The following is a 9,941-nucleotide window of genomic DNA, read 5'->3' as shown; positions in this document are numbered from 1 at the left end:
CCTTGGTTTACTACTGGTAGACCGCCTGTCAAGTTCCTACCATTTGGACTTCGTTTGATACTCCAACGGTTAACCGAGGGACCGAAAAGGCCTCGTGTGTGTTTCTTCCCTACACCCCTCCAATTTGGCCCAAAACCCACCAAACTCTGCTCCATGTACTAGAGCATTCGATCACGATCGCGTGGCCGAAAACCGCACCTCATTTGGACTCTCCTAGCTCCCTCTATGCCTATATATACACCCCTCTTCGAAATTCCCGGATCCTCTCCCCCCTAACCCTAAAAATCCAAGATCCCCGCCGCCGCCGGACGTGTCCGACCCGGGCCGGACAACGTCCGGATCCGCCTCCGCCTGTCGCCGCCTGCCACGTGGCCTTGTGCCGCTCGCCGCCGCTCCGGCCCGGGTGGCCCGGATCGGGCCCCCGCGAGCCCGAAGCCTCCGCCGCCTAGCGCCGCGCCACCTCCGCCCTCGTCCTCGCGCCCGGTGGCTGGCGCCGCCGCCCCGCCATCTCCGGCCGCCGGAGCTCCGGTCGCCCGAGCCGCCGGCGTTCCCCGCCGCCTCGACGCGCCACCACCGCGCCACCGTGGCCGCCCCGCGTCTCCACCGGCCGGCGCCGCCCGGCCCCGGCCTCTGCTCTCCTTCCCCGGCGAGTCCCTCCTACTCCGGCCACCACCGCGGCCATTGCCGGCCGTCGAACCTCGGGACGCGTACCTGCTACAGTAACCTCTCAGATCTGAGATCTGATAAACCCTAGGGTTGACTCTTCCCCTCTCCCCCTAATTTTTTGTGCATATTTTGACCGGCCATATCTCCGCATCCGTAGCTCCGATTTGGTCATATAGTATATCAAAATGTTCATCTCAGAGCGTACATCATTTCATTCCATTGCATCATTTTCATTTGAGCTCATCTTGATGCCCGAAATGCTGCTAGAAGAGGGCAACTTGAGTTAACTGTCAGATCTGTTACTCCGTTTAGCACTTTTGTAATTTTTGCCATGATTAATGTGTGCATGATATGCCCGTGAGTTCTACATATGTTTTGTTAAGGGTTTCGTCATCTATCCAGATGTGCAACCCATGTATTTTTAGGATGTGTGTGGTGACTTGTCCAAGCTTGCAAAGTGGTGCACTTGCTAATTCTGTTTTCAGGGACTTGGTGATTTCACTAAGTCCTGGGATTGTTTAGTTCACGATGCCATATGTTCTTATTGTTTCCTAGTGATCCGTGCCTCTTTTGAGGATGATCAGTAAGGGAGTTTTGTTAATATTGCAGTGATCTATCCATACATGTCTTTGTTTGCAATTATGGAGCACCCTAGCTTGAGTCAATCGAGCTCTACTTTTGCTTCGTTGTGAATCTGGGCAGATCGTCAACTTGTTTGCGATTTTGCCGATGTTATTGTAGTTGATCCGTGCATGCTATGCCATTGTTCTTGCCATGTCTAGCTTGTATTTTGTGCCTTCTTTATGGGTGTATGCTTGCCTTGCCATGACTTGCACCGTAGTGAGTGCATTGAGCTCGTAAACATGCCTTCGTGAGTTATGTTTCAGCAAGTCCCAGTTTTCACTAAGTCTGAAAACTGATTATGTTTTTGATATGTTTGAGTGCTTGTAAGTATATTTTGTGATCCCTTTTGGCTCAAGGTCACTATGGGACTTTTGTTAAGCTTGTTGAGTAGCTCCATGCCATGTCTTTCTTTGTCATGTTCAGGTCCTGTAGCATGTTGTTTTGTTGCTCCGAAGAAGGCTATATGATCTGAAATTCCAGACAAGTGTTAATTTCACAAAGACTGAGATCTGTTTTACCATTTGCGTTTTTGCCATGCTTGTTTGAACCTGTTAATGGATGATTTGGCCGTAGCTTAGTGCTAGCATTTTGTTAAGCATCGTGTGTGCATCCCTGCCATGATTTTGTTGTCATGTTTGGTTGCTGTAGCATGTTCATTTCATTGCATTTAGATGCCTACTTGCTATAAATCGCAGACCGGTGTCATTTTTGAATCGCTTGCCATTTCCAAACCGTAACTCCGATTCCAGCGTTCTTTATATCGTTTTCAAGCGATTTCATCTCATCTTTCCAGTGGCACACTTGGATTTCCATGTTGAGGCCAGATTCATGCATTTCCTGTCATATCTTTCATTTTGCATCCCGCATCGCATCCCGCATAGCATATCATCATTTCATCATATTGCTTGGTCTTACACGTGGTTGATTGTATCCTTGTTGCTTGTTTGTCTTGTTTGGGTAGAGCCGGGAGACGAGTTCTCTAACGAGGAGCCCGTTGAGTGTGCTCTTGAGGATCCAGTCAACTCTGACAACTGTGCAGGCAAGATGATCATACCCTCGAAATCACTACTATCTTTGCTATGCTAGTTTGCTCGCTCTTTTGCTATGCCATTTCTATGATGCCTACCACTTGCTTGAAAGCCTCCCAAATTGCCATGACAAACCTCTAATCCACCATTGTCCTAGCAAACCGTTGATTGGCTATGTTACTGCTTTGCTCAGCCCCTCTTATAGCGTTGCTAGTTGCATGTGAAGATTGGAGGCCGTTCCTTGTTGGAACATCTTTTATTTACTTGTTGGGATATCATTATATTGCCTTGTTATCTTAATGCATCTATATACTTGGTAAAGGGTGGAAGGCTCGGCCTCTCGCCTAGTGTTTTGTTCCACTCTTGCCGCCCTAGTTTCCGTCATATCGGTGTTATGTTCCCGAATTTTGCGTTCCTTACGTGGTTGGGTTATAATGGGAACCCCTTGATAGTTCACCTTGATTAAAGCTTTTCCAGCAATGCCCAACCTTGGTTTTACCAGTCGCCACCTAGCCTCTTTTTCCCTTGGGTTACCGGAGCCCAAGGGTCATCTTATTTTAACCCCCCCGGGCCAGTGCTCCCTCTGAGTGTTGGTCCGAACTTAGCTGCCTGCGGGGCCACCTCGGGAAAACTTGAGGGTTGGTTTTACTCGTAGCTAGTCTCATCTGAGTGTGCCCTGAGAATGAGATATGTGCAGCTCCTATCGGGATTTGTCGGCACATTCGGGCGGTGTTGCTGGTCATGTTTTAACCTGTCGAAGTGTCTTGAGTTACCGAGATACCGAGTCTGATCGGAACGTCTTGGGAGGAGGTCTATTCCTTCGTTGACCGTGAGATCTTGTCATGGGCTAAGTTGGAATTCCCCTGCAGGGATTGAACTTTCGAAAGCCGTGCCCGCGGTTATGGGAAGATGGTAATTTGTTAATGTCCGGTTGTAGATAACTTGAACCTTAATTAATTAAAATGAGTCAACTAAGTGTGTTGCCGTGATGGCCTCTTCCCGGCGGAGTCCGGGAACTGGACACGGTGTTGGAGTAATGTTTCGCAGGTTGTTCTCTAGCTTCCCGCTCGTGCTTTGCCTCCTCTTCTCACTCTCTTTTGCGAATAAGTTAGCCACCACACTTGCTAGTCGCTTGCTGCAGCTCCACTCATATTTTACCTTGCCACACCTATAAGCTTAAATAGTCTTGATTGCGAGGGTGCGAGATTGCTGAGCAGGTGGCTCACAGATTACTATTACACCAGATGCAGGGCCTGATGATTCCGCTCCAGGAGACGCGTATGAGCTCAAGTGGGAGTTCGACGAAGACTCTCAACGATACTATGTTTCCTTTCCCGATGATCAGTAGTGGTGCCCAGTTGGGGGTGAACGGGACCGTGTCGCTTGTTGGGTTCTCTTTTATTTTGGCGCCGTAGTCGGGCCATGAGTGTTTGGTTGATGTAATGTTATTTATGTACTTGATTGACGTGGCGAGTGTAAGCCAACTATGTATCTCCCCTTTTATTTATATTACATGGGATGTTGTGATGATTGCCTAACTTGCGACATTGCTTTCAATGCGGTTATGTCTCTAAGTCGTGCCTCGACACGTGGGAGCTATAGCCGCATCGAGGGCGTTATAAGTGTAACACCCCGGATGTAACTTTCCCTATTTGTACTCCAACTCTTGCCGTTTCCGGCGTTAAGTGATATTTATTTTCTCGGGTTCGGGTCTTTGTCTCCATGTGTTGTTGTCGTTGTCATGCATCTCATATCATGTCATCATGTGCATTGCATTTGCATACGTGTTCATCTCATGCATTCGAGCATTTTCCCCGTTGTCCGTTTTGCATTCCGGTGCTTCGTTCTCCTCCGGTGGCCATTTCTAGCTTTCTTTCGTGTGTGGGTATTAAACATTTCCGGATTGGACCGAGACTTGCCAAGCGGCCTTGGTTTACTACCGGTAGACCGCCTGTCAAGTTTCGTACCATTTGGACTTCGTTTGATACTCCAACGGTTAACCGAGGGACCGAAAAGGCCTCGTGTGTGTTGCAGCCCAACACCCCTCCAATTTGGCCCAAAACCCACCAAACTCTGCTCCATGTCCTAGAGCATTCGATCACGATCGCGTGGCCGAAAACCGCACCTCATTTGGACTCTCCTAGCTCCCTCTATGCCTATATATACACCCCCCTTCGAAATTCCCGGATCCTCTCCCCCCTAACCCTAAAAATCCAAGATCCCCGCCGCCGCCGGACGTGTCCGACCCGCGCCGGACAACGTCCGGATCCGCCTCCGCCTGTCGCCGCCTGCCACGTGGCCTTCCGCCGCTCGCCGCCGCTCCGGCCCGGGAGGCCCGGATCGGGCCCCCGCGAGCCCGAAGCCTCCGCCGCCCAGCGCCGCGCCCCCTCCGCCCTCGTCCTCGCGCCCGGTGGCCGGCGCCGCCGCCCCGCCATCTCCGGCCGCCGGAGCTCCGGTCGCCCGAGCCGCCGGCGTTCCCCGCCGCCTCCACGCGCCACCACCGCGCCACCGCGGCCGCCCCGCGTCTCCACCGGCCGGCGCCGCCCGGCCCCGGCCTCTCCTCTCCTTCCCCGGCGAGTCCCTCCTACTCCGGCCACCACCGCGGCCATTGCCGGCCGTCGAACCTCGGGACGCGTGCCTGCTACAGTAACCTCTCAGATCTGAGATCTGATAAACCCTAGGGTTGACTCTTCCCCTCCCCTTAATTTTTTGTGCATACTTTGACCGGCCATATCTCCGCATCCATAGCTCCGATTTGGTCATATAGTATATCAAAATGTTCATCTCAGAGAGTACATCATTTCATTCCATTGCATCATTTTCATTTGAGCTCATCTTGATGCCCGAAATGCTGTTAGAAGAGGGCTACTTGAGTTAACTGTCAGATCCGTTACTCCGTTTAGCACTTTTGTCATTTTTGCCATGATTAATGTGTGCATGATATGCCCGTGAGTTCTACATATGCTTTGTTAAGGGTTTCGTCATCTATCCAGAGGTGCAACCCATGTATTTTTAGGATTGTGCGGTGACTTGTGCAAGCTTGCAAAGTGGTGCACTTGCTAATTCTGTTTTCAGGGACTTAGTGATTTCACCGAGTCCTGGTATTGTTTAGTTCACGATGCCATATGTTCTTGTTATTTCCTAGTGATCCGTGCCTCTTTTGAGGATGATCAGTAAGGGAGTTTTGTTAATATTGTAGTGCTCTATCTATCCATGAATTTGTTTGCAATTATGGAGCACCCTAGCTTGAGTCAATCGAGCTCTACTTTTGCTTCATTGCGAATCTGGGCAGATCGTCAACTTGTTTGCGATTTTGCCGATGTTATTGTAGTTGATCCGTGCATGATATGCCATTGTTCTTGCCATGTCTAGCTTGTATTTTGTGCCTTCTTTATGGGTGTATGCTTGCCTTGCCATGACTTGCACCGTAGTGAGTGCATCGAGCTCGTAAACATCCCTTCGTGAGTTATGTTTCAGCAAGTCCCAGTTTTCACTAAGTCTGAAAACTGATTATGTTTTTGCTATGTTCGAGTGCTTGTTAGTATATTTTGTGATCCCTTTTGGCTCAAGGTTACTATGGGACTTTTGTTAAGCTTGTTGAGTAGCTCCATGCCATGTCTTTCTTTGTCATGTTCAAGTCCTGTAGCATGTTGTTTTCTTGCTCCGAAGAAGGCTATATGATCTGAAATTCCAGACAAGTGTTAATTACACTAAGACTGAGATCTGTTTTACCATTTGCGTTTTTGCCATGCTTGTTTGAACCTGTTAATGGATGATTTGGCCGTAGCTCAGTGCTAGACTTTTGTTAAGCATCTTGTGTGAATCCCTGCCATGTATTTTGTTGTCATGTTTGGTTGCTGTAGCATGTTCATTTCATTGCATTTAGATGCCTACTTGCTGTAAATCGCAGATCGGTGTCATTTTTGAATCGCTTGCCATTTCCAAACCGTAACTCCGATTCCGGCATTCTTTATATCGTTTTCAAGCGATTTCATCTCATCTTTCCAGTGGCACACTTGGATTTCCAAGTTGAGGCCAGATTCATGCATTTCCTGTCATATCTTGCATTTTGCATCCCGCATCGCATCCCGCATAGCATATCATCATTTCATCATATTGCTTGGTCTTGCACGTGGTTGATTGTATCCTTGTTGCTTGTTTGTCTTGTTTGGGTAGAGCCAGGAGACGGGTTCACTAATGAGGAGCCCGTTGAGTTTGCTCTTGAAGATCCAGTCAACTCTGACAACTGTGCAGGCAAGATGATCATACCCTCGAAATCACTACTATCTTTGCTATGCAAGTTTGCTCGCTCTTTTGCTATGCCATTGCTACGATGCCTACCACTTGCTTGCAAGCCTGCCAAATTGCCATGACAAACCTCTAACCCACCATTTTCCTAGCAAACCGTTGATTGGCTATGTTACCGCTTTGCTCAGCCCCTCTTATAGCGTTGCTAGTTGCAGGTGAAGATTGGAGACCGTTCCTTGTTGGAACATCTTTTATTTACTTGTTGGGATATCATTATATTGCCATGTTATCTTAATGCATCTATATACTTGGTAAAGGGTGGAAGGCTCGGCCTCTCGCCTAGTGTTTTGTTCCACTCTTGCCGCCCTAGTTTCCGTCATATCGGTGTTATGTTCCCGGATTTTGCGTTCCTTATGCGGTTGGGTTATAACGGGAACCCCTTGATAGTTCGCCTTGATTAAAGCTTTTCCAGCAATGCCCAACCTTGGTTTTACCATTCGCCACCTAGCCTCTTTTTCCCTTGGGTTACCGGAGCCCAAGGGTCATCTTATTTTAACCCCCCGGGCCAGTGCTCCCTCTGAGTGTTGGTCCGAACTGAGCTGCCTGCGGGGCCACCTCGGGGAAACTTGAGGGTTGGTTTTACTCGTAGCTAGTCTCATCTGAGTGTGCCCTGAGAACGAGATATGTGTAGTTCCTATCGGGATTTGTCGGCACATTCGGGCGGTGTTGCTGGTCTTGTTTTAACCTGTCAAAGTGTCTTGAGTTACCGAGATACCGAGTCTGATCGGAACGTCTTGGGAGGAGGTCTATTCTTTCGTTGACCGTGAGAGCTTGTCATGGGCTAAGTTGGAATTCCCCTGCAGGGATTGAACTTTCGAAAGCCGTGCCCGCGGATATGGGAAGATGGTGATTTGTTAATGTCCGGTTGTAGATAACTTGAACCTTAATTAATTAAAATGAATCAACTGAGTGTGTTACCGTGATGGCCTCTTCTCGGCGGAGTCCGGGAAGTGGACACGGTGTTGGAGTAATGTTTGCGCAGGTTGTTCTCTAGCTTCTCGCTCGTGCTTTGCCTCCTCTTCTCGCTCTCTTTTGCGAATAAGTTAGCCACCATACTTGCTAGTCGCTTGCTGCAGCTCCACTCATATTTTACCTTGCCACACCTATAAGCTTAAATAGTCTTGATCGCGAGGGTGCGAGATTGCTGAGTCCCGGTGGCTCATAGATTACTATTACACCAGATGCAGGGACTGATGATTCCGCTCCAGGAGACGCGTATGAGCTCAAGTGGGAGTTCGACGAAGACTCTCAACAATACTATGTTTCCTTTCCCGATGATCAGTAGTGGTGCCCAGTTGGGGGTGATCGGGACCGTGTCGCATGTTGGGTTCTCTTTTATTTTGGTGCCGTAGTCGGGCCTTGAGTGTATGGATGATGTAATGTTATTAATGTACTTGATTGACATGGCGAGTGTAAGCCAACTATGTTCTCTCCCCTTTTATTATTATTACATGGGATGTTGTGAAGATTGCCTAACTTGCGACATATGCCTTCAATGCGATTATGTCTCTAAGTCGTGCCTCGACACGTGGGAGCTATAGTCGCATCGAGGGTGTTACAAGTTGGTATCAGAGCCTTCCCCGACCTTAGGAGCCCCATTGCTTGATCGTTTTAGCGGCCGAGTTGTGTCTAGAAAAATGTTTTGAGTCTTTAGGAATTATATATCGGAGAGTTTAGGAATTCTTTTTACTTCCCAGTCTCCTCATCGCTCTGGTAAGGCATCCTGACGTAGAGATTTGACTCTTCTCTTCTCAGATTTCACTAAATTTTTTTTAGGATCATGCGGGTATCTTGGAATCGTTCCGATGGTTTTATGATGAGAACATTGACTTGGTGCCTCCTGTCAGGGGTTTAGTGGAAGTGTCCCGGGGAGTTGAGCTCTGAGGTGTTGTCATCATAATTTTATCGTTGCAATTCTGGAATACCTGAGCTTAGTACGCCGACGTCGAAAATCTCTTTTATGCAGTTCGTTGGTGAGATAACCTCGACGCCACCCAGTACTGGGGCAGGAGTTCGGGATTATCGCCATAACTTGTATAACGGATGCTTTTCGAAGGTTGAGGTAGATGGTTTCCGAAGGTTTCTTGGTTATGTGTTGAAGGGTGGATACAGCTGGATGTAGGATTTGCTAGTTTGCGTGAGATATTATGCTTCCCCTGTATCCCCAACACCTGATTGCATAACCGGAAAGATTCGGGAGTTTCATAGGTGGGAAATCAAGTAGCTCTTAGGATATCTTTCCGACAGATGTATGATATGAAATTGGGGTTCGACGTCCAGTTGTCCGCCTATTCACGGTTGGTTTTGTAGTGGTCTCGTTGTGTCTTAAAGAGTCCTTGGCTATGCCGACTCGGGGACGCTTCGTATGTCATGTGCACTGCCTTGTACATGATGGTGTTGTACGATCGAGCCCGTGTAGGCCCCACCACGAAAACTTCAGACGAAATCTCTATCGTATGTTTGTTCCGGCTTATTTTGCAAGCCAATCCTTTGTTTTGTTTTGAGTTGTGGTATTCGAGTTGCTTCGAAGTCAAATGTTGATTCCATACCTTCCCCAATGGTGTTCTCATGTTCCCATGTGAATACTAATCCTTCATGATAATCGAGATTGTCATGTCAAACCTTTGCAACCGATGTGTCTCTCCTCAAGTGGATCCGATCATTTCAACATCTGCAAGATCAAGTATCAGCTCTCTAAACTGTGTTCGTTTCATCCATCTCCAAGTTGTATTTCTTTTTCCCATCCTCCCTCCCTTTTTGTTTCTTCGAGGACCCAGATTTCTTCATCGGGTATCCATTCAATTCATGTGAAGTCACTCCATTATTTTTCGTCAATATTCTTACCCGGTGGTTCTCAAGGAGATGTTCTACTAGTTCATCATTCTTCATTCTTTTCTTCTTCGGTGGAACCAATTCAAGCTTTTGGTGTTGATCATATCCTTTTTCCTCGTTTCAAATATCTTCTCAACCGGTGCAACCTCTCTTTTAAATCATTTCAATGGTGCTTCTCTTGAGTGGTCCCTAACCCACAGGTCTTTTCTCCAGGATCTTACCTGACTCTTCTATTTTCCCGGAGCTACCATCAAATTTGTTTCGAAGTTTGACGTAAGAATGAGTTATCATCAATCAAATGTCTTCTCCAAGATCTTCCAAATTCTTTTCATCGTTGGTTCAACCTCTTCGTTTTGATTCTTCCGGTGTGCCTCAATAATTCTTGGTGGTGTTTCTCGTCGTCATTTGAAGACCGAAGAAGATTTTTTCTCTCAATCTTTCTCCATTCTCTTCAAGATTCGCAATTCTATCTTGTTGCCATCC

Source organism: Triticum urartu, chromosome 5 (genome assembly GCF_003073215.2).
Source record: "Triticum urartu cultivar G1812 chromosome 5, Tu2.1, whole genome shotgun sequence".
In the NCBI taxonomy this organism is placed as follows: domain Eukaryota; kingdom Viridiplantae; phylum Streptophyta; class Magnoliopsida; order Poales; family Poaceae; genus Triticum; species Triticum urartu.
The sequence above is the reverse complement of the archived record's forward strand: the minus strand, read 5'-3'. Positions refer to the sequence as shown.